Below are 18511 nucleotides of genomic sequence, written 5' to 3'. Positions count from 1 at the left end.
GAAGGAAACAGAAAATACACATTTTAGCAGCAACCTAATTTGGCAGCCATTCCGAGTGAATTACTTCAAAGAAAATCAATGATTCGGCCAGAAATGAAAGCTACCAAGTGCGAGATTAAGGCGTTACTTTGGTAATATTGAAGGCTTTAAGATGCAGTTTAAAGTGGGCTTTGGGACCTCTATCAGAGTCTAAACCTCAACTGCTAATTTATAAAAGGTTATAATGAATGTGTCCCCATTTCCGGCCTAATACATCTTTAATCCTGATTGTCTTGGTAAGCACGTACTTAAACGAACCCTTTCGTGGTTTCGCTCCCGCCTTCTAATACAGATATGAATCCCGAGTCGTCAACCACGAAATGTTTATGAGGACTGAGCTCTAACCGCACATGTCTTAGGCACACAGGAAAGTCCGTCCCTAGATCCCTGTTCCTCAAATTTGAGTAGCAATAAATCCCCACCCACCGGAGAGTCCTGCAGTGTGCTTTTTAGGAGCCCGGAGCCCACAGTGCACGCCACTTTGCCAATATTTGCCTGGCGGCGTGCAAACAGGGTGCCGCGTGCATTGTGTGCACATTAAATGTCGTATAAATTAAATTAATTGCAAAAGTTTATTTTTATTACTCTAACGAGGCTCCGGGAGGCGGGCAGGCGGCGTGTAATCACATTTCATTGTGTACCAATCTTGGCACAGTCTTGGCGAAAAGTTTTCAACACTCGGATGCTTGGTTGGAGCGGGAGGGTCGAGGGCGGAAGGTGTTTTGGCGTTTGCGGCGGCTCATTTAAAATTTAAATGGCTTCAAAGTGAACATTCTGGCCTATAAAAACGGCTTATGGTGACCTTATGCCCCAGCCATTCGCTTCCTGCTAATGAGCGCCAGCCCTGGCAGAAACCGCAAGCTTGTAACGGTGAAATACAAATGTCAAAGTCGAGAGCAGCTGTCAGTTGTCAAAAGTTGTAGGGGAATTGTTCTGTTATGGAAATCCATGCAAAAGTGAAATTTCCCCAGTCTGCAGTCGAATTAATTGTTTCCCTGGCGAATGGGGTGGCGGAGAAGGGATGAGAATAGAGTGGACCTTAGTTAGCGACCGTCTAGCTGTCTTTTGGCAGCTTTACTCTCCCACAGGGTACAATTAAAAATTATGTTTATATTTATTTTCCTACTCATCCCTTAATTCACTGCCGTTCTAAAATGGCAGTCCAAAAAGGAATAAAATGCTGAGAAGGGAAACGGAAAATACAAAATGGCGGTCAACGCTGGCAGCGAACGTGGCAGGGACTTGTTAAATAAAAACTTATTAATATTTAAATTATTATAATCAAACAGGGAAGGAAAGTTAACTTTGCTCGGAGACGAAGCGTATATACCCTTACAGTTAAATAGCAGTTTGTGAGATAAATTCATATTCTTATGGGATCTTTATGGATCAGTTAACCAAAAATGGAATCTCAACTGATCCGTTCTGTATTTTAATATGGAATTGGGAAGTCCCAACACATTTAACAGTATAAGTGATCATTTTCGATTGTCATGATCGTTGGCTCAATTTTTTCGAATTGAATCTATTGTTGCATTGTTAATTTATATGGTTAATATAACCGAATGATCCCGGCAGTTCCAAATTATACACTGCGTGTTAAGGCGAGAGCTTTAAAACTAGCAGACTAGTTTTCGTAGACACATCCTCCCAGACGAACATCCTTGTCTATATCGATCTAGAAGGTGATCCTCATCAAAAATAAATTGACAAGATCGGAGATGTCTCATTTGTAATATATATTTAAAATACATCGAGATCTCGATCGATATAAGTTTTTCTTTCCGATATTCGATTCGGCAAGACATAAAAAATGCAATTACTTGACATACTTTGGTTGTGATTACCTGTGTTTGAAGCGATTTTTACAGTACCTACCGAAAACGGGTATAGGGTAACTTGGAAGTAGAATACATATGTATGTATGCAGAATGGGGAGTTTTTACAAAATCATTCATTGGCGTGGACGAAGCATAATACAGCTCATGAAGCAATTCAGTGCAAGCAATTGCATTGTCAACAAATCAGTTAAAAGCGCACTACAAGATTCCCATGGATTCGGTCCGATGGTGCCTATACGGTTTAATTGGATATGCTTTTATTTTGGCTTTTTCCGTTCGGGTAGTTGTTTTCCAGCGAAAATCAGCGACTACATAAAAATCGCATAAGGCCGGCTCCCTTTCCGCTTCCAGTACCGGTCCTGCCTCCATCTTCATTGTTGGCATTGCTGCTCCTGTTGGCCAGTGCCTGTTAGTGGCCGAGAGAAAGCGGGAGGCACTATGGAGCGTGAGGGAGCGAAATGGAAATCGCAACGACACCAATATGCATTTATACGAGGCATCGGGTGCAGATGCGAAAACATCAGCAAACCGAAAAAGAAACTGGCAGAAAACGAAACACAAAAACAGAAACAGATCTCGAAAAAATGAAAACACAATGCGAATGCGGGAGTGGGAGCGGGTGGTGGACTGAGGGGACCAGCATGGAGTCTTCAGTGTTCTATAAGCCGAGCTTTATAACTCATATGGGCTTGTTGTGAGCCGTGTTATCGTCTGGTTGTTGGATGCATTTGTCTTGGGTCTTAACTCGTTTTGTTGCCTTTTTCGGCTTTTAATAGGGATGTTCAAGCAGGGTATTATGTTCAAGCAGGGTATTAGAAGGGTATACTAGGTCTTGCCTAAGAGGCCCTTGAGACCTGAAAATCATAAATATAAAATGTTTGGTAAGTGATACTTATGGGAAATCATACTGCGCTCAAAGAATTAAGGGTCAAACACCGATCAGTTGGTCATTCCGAGCCATTAGCAGGGCAACGTCCAGTCCATCTGCGGAGTCCACCGAGCAGTGGGCGGCATAGGATGCGGAGTGGGAAGGAGGCGTACGGCGAAAAATGCTGTTAAACAAGTTTCGGGCTTTCGGTTTCTGTTCTTTTTTGCAGCAGACCTGCTGCCTGACGAGTGCGTGCCTTATGGCCTGGGAATGAGAATTGGTTTCAGCGTCTGCCCCTTTTCCCACACGTTTCTCAGTTATTTTTTGCACTTCTGTCTGGGAGTGAACGATATGCGGAGGCACTTAATAAGTAAAGTGTTTGCCCTCCGGCAGCAGGGCAGCTCCCTCGTACGTGTAGCTCCCTTGGAAACGTGTACGGCCTTATCGATATTGCTAAATTAAACTCCTAAAGCCGGGCTAAAGCTCACGTGAGTACATTCCCGTTCGGAGTTGCAAACTTGTCATCAGCATGCGAAGGTGGCCAAACTTTTCCAGCCGAATTCAATTTGGGCCGCGACAACAACAGAAAGCAAATTGAAGCGGTGCCCCAAAGCGAGCGAAATCCAACTTAAAGCTGGGGCTGCAAGGGAGGAGCTGCTTCCTTCAATTCCTGCGCCATCCTGCCTCCTTCAGAGACGCCGTATACCGGGTAAAGTTTTACGGCTCACTGCCCTCCCTCCGCAACCCACCTCCCCCGCGCCGCTTCTCATGCGTTGTAAATTATGTTACGTATACGCAATGTGGGCGAGCACATAAAGTATCCGCGTTATGAATATAGAAAGAAGTAAACGCAGTAAATTAGGCGAAAAATTCAATAATTTTGCCAGCCAAATGGGGACAGCAAACAAAGGGGGCACAAGTGTAAGCGATCTAGGGCCTGGGGCTTGAGTTCTTGGCTCCTTGAGGGGCGCACTTAAGAGCGCAAACATCCTGAAGAACAGCGATAGCTGGGATGTTGTGTAATGAACCAACCACAGCATCTTCAAACAGTTTAAAATTCATTAAAAATCACATAATGATTGTTGGAAACAAATTTCTGTCAATTTTGTCTGCCAAGTAGATAAATCTTTCCTGAAAAGTTTGCAAACACAAAATCAAAGGGCGAATTCGCCTCAAGTTTTCGCTGCGTTTGGCTTTGTGCCGGCGGTAATCGGTGGGCCATCGTCAATTTGGCCAAGAGGCAGCTCCGAAAACTAAAATCAAATTACACAATTAATAAGCGAGGCAAACAAACCAGAACACACAAACGAAAACAGCAACGAGGGCAGCAAAGATAAACAGCACATAATAACCGCACATTTAAGGCGAAAATATGCAATTAAGGAGCTGGCCAAAAAAGGAGTAGGGGAGCGGGGAAGAGGAGAGCGGAGAGCGGAAAGCGGAGGAGATGGGGGTGTGGCTCAGACCGAGACGTGTGGGAAACTAACCGTATCCCAGGTCCTCCTTGCGAGTCCGGGCTCTAAAAGGAGACTCAAAAATTAATCAGGCGAACATAATGCCAGCGAGCCAGATGAAGCGGCGGAATGCGATAAAAACAAAATGCGAATCCTGAATGTATTGCTCCCCATATATACCACACCATGGCGAGTAGATACATATGTACCCATACCATGTATACACACGTATAGATAATGAAATACGAGGCTCCCGCAAGACCGAAACCCAACAAACCACTCTGTTCCGCAGCCCCCGGCGAACTTGCTCCGCTCCCATTCAGGCCCCGCCGACTCATCGTCCTGGCCCGGGGCAGAAGACCAAAATAATGGAGCCAATGGCCATGGCCAAAACAACGGAGCAACTAGAGCAACATCACCCCGAATGGTAAACAAGCAATATACATTTTGCAGAGTGCTGAGCGAATAGGTGATGCCCTTGGGATTGATTGCCAATCGGTTCAATCATAAATATTATATTAATTGAGGGACGAGGAAATGGATTTTAAGAAGACTTTTAAGCTTAAAGTTCTGTTGTTCCTCTTAGAAAAATAAATCTTAGGCGGCCATTTTGGTAAGTACACTAATTAATTAGGATTATTCTTCGAACATTAAAAACACGTCAAAGCATCTACTGCCAATGCGAAGGATATAAGATATATTGCTCCACATATAGACTCCCACTTGGCCAAATAGATCAAGTGCCGCTTGTCGCAAGAGTACTCGCAAACAAATAAAGTAACCAAGGGACCACAGAGACAAGGACGACAAGGAGAACGCTCATAACCGAGGTCCTGGAGCCTGGCATCTTGGGCAGCAGCTGCCAGACGCTGGCACGCCCCCTCTAAGCACATATGTGTGGTGTGTGGGCGGCTGGCGCTGGGGAGAGGGGCCGAGCCCGGGTTAGGGTCCTGGGACACTGCCCCAATGGCTGCCCTGAGGACGGGAAGGAAGCGTAAGATATGGCCATAGACAAGTGCTCGACTTCCTTATCAGAGAGGGGCGGAAAGCAGCTTTGTTTTTTCGTTTTTCCACTTCTCTGGTTTGTTTTTTCGCAGCACAAAAAATTGCAACATTTTCCCAAGTCATCTCAAAAGTGGAAATGGCTGAAGAAATAATAAAAAGGAAATCCCCGTTCCTCAGCCAATACTCATTAGATTTGTGCAAATACTTGGCAGGTCCTGCGCCCCTTTCCCCGGCCAGGCCACTAATAAGGCCCTGTGCACGGTGCTCCTCAGCTTGAAAGTAATTTCTCCGCTTACGCAATTTTTCATTTCGCGCTGGCTGCACAAATAAATCAGCAGATTTTCAATTTTTTAACGAGCCACAAACATTTCGCAGCGACTTTTGGCTTATTTTCTCCACTGCTGGTCGAAAGGGGCGGCTGGTGCACCGGGCGTGACCTGCAACCTTAAAGCAAATAAATCGCCCAGGCCCTCGGCTTCCATACCAATTGAAAGTAATCAATGCCGAGCACTTCACATCTCAAATGTGTTTGTCGAATTTGAAGGGTGGGTTGCTAGGGGATGGGGTGGGTTGGTCGATAAGCTGCTCTTTTCTGCCGAACGCCAAGGCGAGAGACTTAAATCGATGTTGCAGTGACGAGGCAAATTTAATGCTGACAACGATTAGCTAGGAGGTCGAAGGACTTTAAAGGATCTTGGAATATGTTTGAAGAGGTTGAAACTTTTAATAATTTCACATCTTCCAGTATAGTCGCAACTTACAGTTTCAATAGTTAAACTCGATACTTCACCAATGAGTGTTACATGAGCTGCTCCTAGCTATTAATTGAGTGGCCTAAGCTAGAGTTAGTTATTACCATTGTTCGAGGATTGAATGGAGTCTGGCTTGCATTAGCTTCTGTATCTAAAGTTCCGCCCAAATTACCTTGCCAACATAATTCCATGGTCCACATTGCTGCTTCGGCTCACTGAATAATCCTGTTAACAGGAGTTTCTCCCGCATTTGAAATTCAATATCGCCATTTGTTTGCCTCGTAGTAGCTCCCACTTTCAGTACCGATGGCCCCTCTCGGCCCTCAGTCTATTGAGACGGGAAATGCGCACCCAGTTGGGCACAAATTAAACTAAACCCTGTAATGTTCGGGGCCTTATTTGCTCCTGTTCGCATTTGCCGGGCAGGTAATCTCAGGAGGCGGGGGGATGCTAGCTCCCAAGGTGCTCCGGCATCTAAAGGCGAACGCATCGTGTTTGCAATCCCCAATCAATGGCCAGCACTTGTGTTTATATGCTGGCTGGCAATCGCCTCCTCCCACAAGCTACCAGGACAAGCGAAAATAATCACTTCTTTAAAGTCTCGATTGCAATTTCCATGAGGGCGTTTTAATCCAGTAGGTATGTTGTGCTTTATTTATATAAAACTCAAATCGAAATGCAATTAAAGGCAGTCAGCATTCAGTCCGGTGGAGTATTTGCAGAACAGCCGCATCCTGCCAGCCCTGCCCGCTCTGTTGTTGCTGGGAGTGGGCCAAAAGTTCAGTCAACAAAAATAGTTTGAAGGCTGCACGAAAAAGCACGCTTCCCTGTTCAGGCCGACTATAGGCAGAAGTTTAATTAATAATATATGGCTATTTGCTGGTAGTGTTCTAACGGATATAAAGCCAACGGACTTTGCTACAAATCTAAGTTCCTTAAAGGCACTTCATCCACAGCCCGGGCCTTGGCGGCTCTTGGCCTTAAGCCGTTGCTTGTGAACATTTCCCGTAATTAATGGGCCACCCCTTGAGCCTCTTGGCTCTGCGCCTCGTCGCCCGTACATTTAGCTCAGACGTGGCCGCAGTAAATTGGTTTACAAATCGCAACAATTAATGCCTGATTATATTCAAATTTGACAGCCCATTGGCTTTGCTTCTGGTTTGGAATAGAGCGCCATTGACCTTCGGCCTCATCCTACAGAGATCCCGTGATTCCGCCAATCAAATCTCAGCCACCGCGCGAAAACGCCCCCACCCGATGCAGACAGGAGGCGAAAAAACAACCGCGACATCAGCTGATAGCTGTAATCCTAGCGGCTTAGACCGGCCCAGACCACCTCTGAGGAGTCGCGCTATTTCGGGCAGCTCACCAGCGACGGGCGGAGAACGGCGCGGCAGTAATTCACACAATAAGCCGCAGACAGGCGGCCAAAGGAAGAGGAACGAAAAATAATATGACGGGAATGAGTAACAAAGTTTTCAAGATACCCATTACACAGTGGCAGTAAGAGAGCTGTGTAAATCTTTTTATTATTTTGATAAGATGTAAATTATAGAATTTAAATATATTTGTATAGTTTTTTAAATTTGGAACTATATATTTACCTGACACACTCATACCCATCATTTATTTGAATAAAATAATATCGAGGAACCTATCGAGTTTTTACTCTGGAAACTTTCAGACATGAAAGCCATGACGGCGAAGGGAAAAATGCTGGGTGCATTCGGGACTCCCGTTCCGCACACACTATCACGCATAAAAAACACCTGAGTGAGGTAGCAGGGAGAGTCAGACTTGTGGCATGCCTCAAAGGCAAATGCGGTTCAGACATGCGGCACACAGGAGGAGATGGAGAGACATTTCGGCGTGCCAAAGTAAAAATGGGAAAAGCAAAAAAAGAAGGGCATCTGCCAGCTCCGTAGGTGGGAGCTATCCTAATTCACCTCTTTAACACGTAAGCGACAATTACCGTGCTTCGGTTGCAGTTGCAAGATACAGATACACCAGCCCCCTGCTGGCAAGTGGAGGCAAAAACCATGAGTCATAAATTCGCATCGACGCCTCCACGCTTTTGTGTATTTTTTACATTTTCCACAGAGGTGGAGGCGCGGGGGAATGCAGTCAGCCAGACGGCTAGAGGTGGGGGAGTGGGGATGATAAAGATAATGTATGTAGCGTCGCTTACACAATGTATCCGTGAGATACGAAACAATTAAAGGCGGCCGGCAATCGCTTTAATTGTACTTTTATGCAAATGTTTGCTGATCCCCGTATTCTCAAAGCTTCCTCCTCTCAACTGAATTAATCTGCCGTAGTTATGGAATTTTTATTTCGGTTCCTGGCTCTGCCATCATTTTCCGACGGCTGACTCACTATCGGTGGATACTTTTTTAAACAGTGTGTTATTTTTGCAAGTTATTTGGGGAAATGGCCGCTTTGCAACTGAGTTGAGACTGGTTTTTGAAGAGCCAGCAATCTGGGTCACATTCTTTTAGTCCGTATTTAATGGAAATTAAGAATAATATAATTTAGTTCTATAGCCAATGAGTATATAACAAGCCATGTATAACAAAGCCTATAGTGGCATATAGTAAGGCACTTCTGATTTCAAGATGTAAAATTCCTTAATTTCCTTTTCCCTATAATCTTTATTATTTTTGATATAAATAGAAAAAGCAAACATTTAAATAATAAGTTTACATTTTTTGTTCTATTCTTATTAAAAAAAGTATCTACTCTTGCACGTTTCAGTCTTTTTATGTTTATCAAGCAAATTTTAATATTTGATCACAAGATCCCTGCTTTAATCACACTTTTACACTTCTAGGCATACTATCATACTATTTCGGCATAATTTCTTTTGGGCTATATTTCCACTTCCTTTTTTTGCATTCTGACCCACAGAGTTAATCAAACCTACTATCTTAATTTGGCAGCCATACATACTGACTCTAGGCTGGCCATTGCATTCTCAGAAAATTTTGATTTGAGAGCCAATTTTTCACCATTTTAGCCTTTATCTTGCTGAAAAACAATTTTCTTTCGTGCTGTACTTTGTCGTACTTTTGCCACAGGAATCTGGGAGATTAGTCACCAAAATATCAAGACAGTGTTCCTCTTTCGTAATACCATAGATTATTTCCAATGTACATATAATTTGTTCTGAAGAAACCCGACTCACACAGACCGTATTTGCGCCCATTGGGATGCTGGTAACATAAACTAAGAAGTTACTAATACTTTCATTCCCCTTATTATTGGAATTATGGGAAGAATGAATATATAATACAGAACCTAATACAATTAGTGCAAATAATAAGGGAAGTAGCAAATTTCATCTCAAGAAATAACTTCTAGGTCTGATAACAATTTCAGTTGCCTTTCCACATTGCACGAGCGTGTATCTTCTTTGGTTTAAGTAGTTTTGATTCAATTTTCATACTGAAATATTTTGAAAACCGGCAAGGTAATTTTTGGCCATTTGATTAAATTGCCAAAATTCTTCTGGCTCAGGCTTTGAGGGAATCAGAACCACTGCCTGTCGGAAATGCTGCCGCAATTGACCGACCCCGGACAAGATTGCAATTATATCCAGGCCCAAGCCACAAACTAAACAAATATCCAAAAATAAAGGTACCACATTTTTGAATCTCTATTCGAACCACAGAAATGGAAACTCCCCCTCTTTTCTTCCCCCATCCAAACAAGTCAGGAGTTAAAAGTCGAGCTCTCGCAACACAAATACATTTGTTGCAATCCTGGCGAGTATTTGCTTTGCTGGACATGTGTTCAGTCTGGGAAATAATTAAAGAAAATATTTCATGTTTTTCTTAGACTGACTCCGGCCAGAGGGCCCGAAGGGAAGGGCAACGGATCATGTACGTATCATCGCCCCCAAAATGAATAGCTATTCAATTTGTCCAAAGGAAAGGGAGGGCGGGCCCCAGAAATAGACTTCCGTCCGGCCTTCCAGTGCAATAAAACATAACAAGTTGTCACAAGAGTGACACTGATTGAAATTATAAACTGTCACCAGCAGGGACATCCCTCGGATCCTCGTATCTGGAGACACGCACACATCCCCGGCTTGAGTGAGTGGCGTCCCATGTATATTATTTTGGATTTTTGCATACAAATTATGCCAAAGTCTCCTGGCAGCTCTGGCAAATGTATTCCAAATATTTTCCCGGTGAAAGTGTCGACGATATATACGTTGGACGGAGGAGTCGGAAAAAGGGCAGCCAGAGAGGAATGTTTGGGGAATTTTCGGGTTCCGGACAAAGTTCTTGCCTGCTGCTGCCGCCTGTGCGATAGAAAAAATATTGCTGCGTATTAAGCCTGGTTTGCACGGATAGTTGGCAGGCTTAGACCCCAGGTCTCGTGCCAGATGCACTGGGCTGCCTCCAGTGGCCTCCACATGCCTCTGCCCCCATATCCTGCTCCCTTCCTGACACTGAAAACTTTTAATTTGTGCGTAGCTAGCGAAAGTATATGAAAAATGGCACGAAAACAAAAGTTGCCAGCAAAGTTGATGCATGGATGCTGGTCTTGGGAGGACCGGGCACGAACTCTGGAGCCAGCCAGTGCCAGTAATTGAGGCAAACTGTGAAATACGAGTGCCTCGAAGCAGGCCAAACAAATTAAAAAGGCCTGGCACGCCACTAGGCAACGTTGTTGGCAAAATACGCAAATTAATGAAAGGATAATTAAAGGACTTATTGACAACACGGCTAGCCCAGAGTTGGCTCTTAATTAAGCGCGGCTGCTCGTTCCAACTAGATTTTAGGACTGGACCTCATCAGCTTTTAAAGGGTTCATGGAATACCTGTTCCACAAGTAGAGTTGGCCGCAGCCAGGGAAATTCCAATCTTGCATTCCGACCGTCGCACTCCCGCCCTGTCCAGCATATCGATTAGGAAAATTAGTTTTTCTAATAGAAGTGGACGCTTTTCAGGAGACGGAAACATCACAGTCCCCTGAGAAGAGCGGAGGGAGGGAAACTGGCATAAAAATACACTGAATTTCAATTAGTGGATTCCGGCCATAAAAGCAAACGAAGATTCCCTCAAAGCCCTGTCAAAAACAACTCTTCTACGAACATAGTACGCAGAGGAGTATTCCCAAAGTTGGCTTTGGCTTAAAGTTGACAATTAAAAACTTTTCGGGCTTTTTGTTCGCTTTGAACGGCTTTTTGTTGTTTTGGCTTTGCTATCAGTTGTTGCTATCGTGTTGTTGCTCCCTGTCCAAATGAGTTTTTTCCTTTACAAAAAAATGAAGACGAGCGACAAAGTTTGTCCATCGCAAAACTGTGCAAATTAGTTTAGTTTACTGTCGTTTCTGTTGTTGCTGTTGTGGCTGTGTCGTTGGAATGCTTAAAATTTTCCAGAATCTAGATTTTAAATGAGTCTTCTTTCACTCGATTTCTGCATTTTAAAATGAAAGTGGAGTTGTCCCTGGTTCTGGTTAGTTGCCAAAATTTAGCACACCTCAACAAGTTGTTCTTACAACTCTGGTAGTGAGTCTCTGGAAGGGGGTCTCGGGGCTCCGATCAAATTAAAGTTATTTTTTATACACGAGCGTCGAAAGCCAGTTTAAGCTGCGACGTGTGGGCGGCAAGCACACAGATACAAAACCCACACTCACACCAACACACAACCTACCTCAGACAACGCTGCGACTGCGCTGCTCTGCTGCTGCTGCTGCCGCTGCTGCTTCTGCCGCTGGAAACTGGTTTTCCTATATACCCGCTATACTTCTGGCTTAGCTTCTCTTCCGTCGATATCGGTGCGTGTGTGTCAGCTTTGGTGTTTCTCTTCTGGACCTCCAATATATACACTTTTTGTGGCGTTGCGAAATACTCGATGTCGTTGTTGCTGTTGCTGTTGCTGTTGTTTGGCTACCGCTGCAAGTTCTGCTGTTGGCCCATATGAGACAAGCATTCAATTAAGCCCCAGCACAATTGGCCAGCAAACAAAAGAAATCACACAACCAAACACTGTCGGGGGCATCACCAACACAGACACAGGCAACCTGTGCGCTTCACTTGTCGCGCGCTTTTCACTGCTTTATTTATCTATCTTTTATTTTCTTTCTATGAGCGGCGGTGGGGGTCGACTTGGGGGTCACAGCACGGACCGCACGGGCCGAGCGGCGAGCGAGTGTTTGGGGCTTTGGGCTTTAGGGCAAAGGGCGATTTGCATACAAGCTCGAAAGGCCGTGTCGGGGAGTTCCGTTCGTCCAGTGGTATCTATGGGATACGGATCATTCAGAAGTCAATAGCTTGATCGAGAGACCACTTCAGCACTGATCCGCTCTTGGGGCGATCCGGCGCTCTTGCCTAGACGGTTTAGAGTCGTTCTCACGAACCGGTAACGCACTTGCGAACCGGGAATCGAATCGGACTTCAACTGTTGAATTCGACTGTTCCGATACAACGCTCGGGCACAACTACCGCGACGAACTCAAACTGAAATCTGAAAGAGAGTTTATAAACAAAGTGTCTGGGAGGCCCAATGCCCCACTGCCGGCAAACGCGTTCGATTGGGGCCTCCAACTCGAACATGCTCGAAGCATGAGTGGGTGGTGGCAAGAGGCGGGCGTGGAGCCACCAAGCCAAGTTAACTAAAATATTATTTTAAAATGTTTTCAAAAGCCTTTTATATGGCTTCAAATATAATATATTATTATTACATAAAGTAAAATAAAATTGTAATGCAACTCTATCTAAGAGACAATAATAAAAATAAAAAATTAATATGAAAATGTATCTTACCTTCATAATTTAAATGGCTGTCTTTCGTTGCAACAAACTATTAAACCTCCCCTCGCCTTTTGGTCGCGTCTGCCAACCTGTTTGAGTTTGACGCTTTTGTTGAATTTGTAGTACAACCTTAGCCCAACAAACGACTCTAAGCTCAAGTTAGCCACACATATTATTGTACCAACTTAAGTAAAATATTGGAAATAAAATAAAACACTTCTGAGAACTACAGTTACTGAAAGACAGCAATTACAGTTGTTCGATTTTAGCCACGTCAGATGAATGGCAGCTTAAGTAAAGAAGCTTTCCCTTTTCTTCGGAGGCAGGCTTTTATTTCATTTGCATTTAATTTTCATTTTTCTTCGTTGCCTGATTGTTTGTTGATGTCATGTCACGAAGCTTTTTACTTTTTTTTGCTGCTGTTGCTGCTGCTGCTGCTGATGTTGGTGTCGCCAATGTTGCTGTTTCTGGTGTTGCTGCTGTCGTTGGCATTGCCGCCGTCGCCAAGTCAATTTTAAGGTTTATTTGAATTTCATTTTTCTAGTTTTTCCCTTGCGTTGTTGCTGCCGTTGTTGCTTTTTACTCCGTCTTCTGTCGGAGCTAGCTGATATTTTTAGTGTTTTATGCAAATTGTTTTCGTTGTAGTTCCCCCGCCGCGCCCACTAGCCCACATAGTTGCTAATGAGGCTGGCCTTATGCCTGACCATACTTATTGGTTCTCAAAGTGCCTCCCGCCCTCCGAGTCCTGGATGCCTGTTGCTTGTGTTTACTGCCAGCTAATAACAAATTAATTTTGATTTGAATTATTCATGCTCGGCTTAGCACTCGCCGCCTCCCTCCCCCACACGCAAGCACAAAAACACAGCCACACGCAGGCAAACAAATTAGCATTTTGGCCAGGGATAAACCGATTTGGGCCGAAATAAGCAATTACCGTACTTTGGAATCCGCATCGGATCGAAATCAAATACAAACCTAAATCAAATTCGACAAATAGCAGGTACTTTGAATCCTGTCCCGATCGAATAGCTGCCTTAAATCCGATTTACCCAAGACCGCTTTCTCATCCCGTTTCCTGCCTTTAGCAGCCAATCAGAGAAGACGCCAGGAGGTGGGAGGGACGAAGGCGAAAGCAGACAGTTCGACCCCCATCCTTTCTGCGCCGTTAATGATGATGCCCCACACGTGTTTCAGTTCCTCTCTTTGACTCCACGTGCTTGCGAGTGTGTGTGTGAGTGGATGCAGCTGAGCCCCAGCAGGATGCACTCATGCAGCTTGATTGGCCTCCCCCCTTAACTATCCTCCCGCTCCACAAGTCCACACCCCGATGCCTCCTCGCTTGCCAAATGACAGACAAAACTAAAGGAGCAGAGAGAAGCAGGAAGGGACCTACTGAGGAAAGCAGGAGGCTGGCGCTTCCCTATTTTATTTTATATTTTGCTGCGTCACAATAAATGGGTTAGGATTACCAAGGACACCTGATAATAGGGTAGCGTCTGCCGGCCCATAAACGAGGCATATGCTGGCTATATACAGGCAGGAAATTCTACAGGAAGAGGTATTTTAAATAACGTAATTGAAGGGATCCCCAAATGCAGGAGTAATTAAAAGAATTGCACCAGTAAGTTCGTGGCAACAGAGAGAAAGGGCTGCAAGGGTCAAGGATAAAAAAGCAAATAGGTAATATGGAAAATAATAAAAATCAATACGTGTAAGGAAAATGCTCCATTACTTTGATAAATGAAATGGAAAATCCTCACACATACCTCTGTAGACTTTGATTCATGGTGGCTTCACCCTTCACCTAAGCCATTTAAATTAGCTGCCATTATTTATGGACACACCCCAGCACTTTGGCCGTTGATATCGCGCATTTGTGGCTTAATTAGTTGGGCGCTGCTCTGAGCCAAGTCTGGAATTATTATGAGCCGGCCAACTGATAAAGCCCGTCCACCAGAAATAGCATAATCATCATCGATGGCGCCGCAGCTGTCAGTGCAGTCTGTGACATGATTTATGCCTGGATTTCCGGAAGAGTCCCCAAAAATATACATTTCTGGGCAGAGCTAAACTGTGGCGAAAACCAGACAAAACCAAACAAAACTATTGCTAATGAGGTCCGCAATGCGCGAGGCAAATAAATTCAGGCCTGTATGGGAGCGGAGCTCGGCGATGCGATGGGCAGGGCAGGAATGCGTGACCTTTCACTCCCCAACGCATACATATTCGACCCTAACCCGAAACTCAACCCATTTCCCCCACAAAGCCTTCCCCGCTAATGACCGAAAGCGGATTTCGCATTGCAGGCAATTATTATTTCTTGTTTTCCCTTTTTTTTTAAACATAAATTAAACTAAGCCGCTCAGAGGGGTAGGCCCAGAACATCCTACGAACCATTCATCCTCGCCTCCCAAAGAAAGCAATGCCCGGTGAAGCGTTTCGGTTTGGTTCGTTCCTTGATTCACGGCTAATGCGAGGAAATCAAATTTAATTTTGCGTAATTAATGTCGTCCAAACTTGGCCGCTGCTGAACCTTTTTCAACCCCCTCTTCCAACTCGCCCCTGAGGCCAAACTTGACCAAGGTCTGAAACATGACTAAAAGAAAATTCATTAATATGGTTTGGGCCCACAGGAAAACAACAAAACACCACTTGGGCCAAAAAAAGTCTAAGCAAACAAAAAAATTCAAAATGATTTTGTATTTATGTTTTTTGGGTCCCCCGTCGTGCATGACTGCGCTGAGGTATAGGAGTATTCATGGGGCAGGCATAACCCTTTCGGAAAAGCTCGGACAAGTCCAGTTGACAAGAGGAGAGGCCGGGGAAGCAATACAGTGTTTGAAAAAAGGATGGAATGGGGGTGAGGTGAAGAGGGCTATAAACTTTGTCACCTAAGTCCTTTAAGAGTTTTAACGTCCTAACAACTACGAACAGATAATACTCTTTTTTAACAAAATATAAAAAAAATATATGAGACACCAATCAAAACAATAAAATTCCTTAGTTCTTTCATATTAATCTGTCTGCCATCAAAATATTTTAATTAAAATTCACCGCCTACGCTTCAAATTTAAATCTATTGCGAATAGTTCTACTACTGCGTTCTAGAACTAGGATGTCTTGTATAAAGTCCTCGCTAAACCAAGCTGCCACTAGGAGTTTGCGTTTCAGAGTTAGAGCTGGCTACCAAAAGAGGTTTTAATCAGCACGTGGCATGCATCCTGTTGTGTGTCCACGTGCGCGACGGCGGATTGTTGTTTTGGTGTTTGGCTATCTGTCCGCTCGACTGCGAAAATTGCCTGCTACGACCAGACTCAGGCTCAGCCTCGCTTTTCTCATTTTCCCGATTGCCTAACTGCCTGGAGTCCCTCTAGCTCCCCCAGCCCCTGACAGTCTTGTTTATTTGCATTGGCTGCGGCGATGGATTTATGAGCGAAGCCATTGAACTTGCTTCTCGCCATATCTCACCATACCTTCTCGCCCCCACTCGTCCGCCCCATCTCTGGCAGCACAGCCCTTCCTCTGAATGCATACCTCTTCGCATGAGCGTTTGCGTGTGTTTGGAACACAAATATGCCAAAGGCACGCACATTGCCTGAGCCACTTGCAGGCGCTCCCGCCCACGCCCATTCCCACTCCCAGGCTCATGCCCCTTCCGGCCCCTTGCACAAAGGCCTCCACCCCACGGCACACTCCTTCTGGCCCGTCCAATTTTGACATTCGCTTTTTGACGTACGCTGCGTATACGCAATTTCTAGCTTGGACTCTGACTCCGACTCTCTAAGCCCTGGCCCGGATCACGCTGTTGGCCACGTGACCAGAAAATTGTTACCGCTCCTCCTGGTACGGATTCCCTTTTTTGGGAAAAGTTTCCAATAGCTTACCGGGAGTCTGAAAATAAACTCACTCTGGGTTGTGTGCCTGAAAGTTTGTGGTAAGCGGCGTTTCATAACTTTATGCCTTGAAACAAGTGCCTCAGATTCCGTTTCTGTGGTTTTGTCCTTATTTCCGATGACAGTTCCTTGAGCTAATTCACCCCCAGAGTCTGGTGTAACAATGCATCCTTGAGTATATTGGGATCAGCTATCATCCGATTATGAATCGCACTTTACGTTCATACATAGATGCCTGCGATTACTCATATTTCACAGCTTGACCTCTCCTTTCGCTGTCAGTGGTATAAATAGTTCGCTCCTGTTTCAGCTGTGTTTGCTGCTGCTTCGGGATATATGTATATAGTTTTACGACCCAAAACGTTGGCACGTCTGAAAGAGGGAGGAGCGGGGACCGAACAGCATGCTTTCTAATACTATGGCCAATATAAATGTCATTTATGTTTTGGACACATTTTGGTAGCTGCAGTGGAGTGGGCTGGGGCTACAATAGGAATGAGTGAGGGTGGAGTAGCCAGGATGACCCTCAGAGTGGCAAAGAAAAAAATATATAGGACAAAGAAATTCTGTCATGGTCAGCGATACAAAAACCGCAACGAATCGGGGACTTTGGACTTCGAGTGTGTGTGTAAAAAGGGAATGCGAGGATAACAACAAATGCTCGTGCACTTGAAAAGCACAGACAGACAAACAGGATACATGCAGGATGCACAGAGTGCTCGCTCCTTCCGTGAATTCCCGTATCTTCAAATCCAAGTATCCTTATCCGCATTTCTGTTCATGTCCCTCCACACACGCTGTGGTGGGTTGTGATAAGCATTACATTCCACAAATATAAAAGAATGATAGCACCACTTAGTGGCACTTAAGGATATGCAAAAGCTGTAAGGACTTCCGCTTACGGTTCGTTTAGGAAACTCCAATAGAGTCAGTTGAGGACCCAGGTAGATGATTTCTCTTCTATTTGGTTTAAAAAGTAGTTCGTTTTTCGCGGGCGCATAACAAAGATTGATTTAAAGCTGTCCGGCATTTGAGTGCCGACATTGTAAGTTTTTTAAAATGAAAATTATCCCATCGTTGAAGCTGTGAGGGCGAAATCATTAAACAAATCAGCACTCCAACTCTGCAACTATAACAATGTAGAGGAGCTCTAGAGGAACAATATTAATAGGCTGGGAAATCCAGGCCCATCCATCTCAGCATTTTCATTTCCAGCCGGGGCGAAGAGATTTCACTTGGTGAACTCCAACTAATGACACGCCGAGCGAGACGCCGCTCCTCTGCACTCTGGAGCCCGTTCCAACTTCCGGTTTCGTGCTGATTCCCCCAGAAGTTGGCAATAAAAGCGGAAGGCGTCACTTTCAAAATGGCGTCATGCTGCTTTGAGCTTTGTCTTCCGCCGCAGCCCCTTATTCCAAGTCCCTCGTCGTTTCCACCAACTGTTTTATATATATTTTTTATTTATGCTCTTTCCGGGCTGCTCTTATTATTGCATTAACTGGAGAGGGACGCCGATGGGGGCGGCGTATCCTTGTTCATTCTGTTATTTGTTGCTCTCCATGTTACTTTGTATTATCTTTATAGGAATTGTGCCCCTCCCTGATCCCTTCGCTTCCACGGAATTATTATTTTTATTATTATGCATGTCGCGTGTACTGCCGCAAAGACGGGAAACAATATTTATTTATTTGAACCCTTTTTGTTCAGCAGGGGCTGGGTGGCGGCGGAACGGCGGAAGGGGCGAAGGAGGCCCCTTTAATACACCATAAATATAATATGATATGGAAGCGATTTCCCTGCCTCCGACGGTTGGGCTTGGAGCAACCTTCGTCAAACGGCACCCAAAGTCGCAGGTCACGCGTTCTAGCTTCCAATTTCTGCTAGTCGAACTATTAA

At 44.7% G+C, this 18511-nt stretch overlaps 1 protein-coding gene across 1 annotated transcript in view; it reads right to left on the bottom strand.

Annotated features, from left to right (window-relative positions):
* The window catches only part of LOC6505706 (trophoblast glycoprotein), a 39464-nt gene extending 26995 nt beyond the window's left edge, over positions 1-12469 (bottom strand). Inside the window, exon 1 of the mRNA XM_001964384.4 lies at positions 11623-12469. The gene's annotated coding sequence lies outside the window, so the exon portion shown is untranslated. The remainder of the gene's footprint in view (positions 1-11622) is intronic.
* Between the last annotated feature and the right edge of the window lie 6042 nt (positions 12470-18511).

Source organism: Drosophila ananassae, chromosome 2L (genome assembly GCF_017639315.1).
Source record: "Drosophila ananassae strain 14024-0371.13 chromosome 2L, ASM1763931v2, whole genome shotgun sequence".
Lineage (NCBI taxonomy): Eukaryota > Metazoa > Arthropoda > Insecta > Diptera > Drosophilidae > Drosophila > Drosophila ananassae.
The sequence above is the reverse complement of the archived record's forward strand: the minus strand, read 5'-3'. Positions and strand labels throughout refer to the sequence as shown.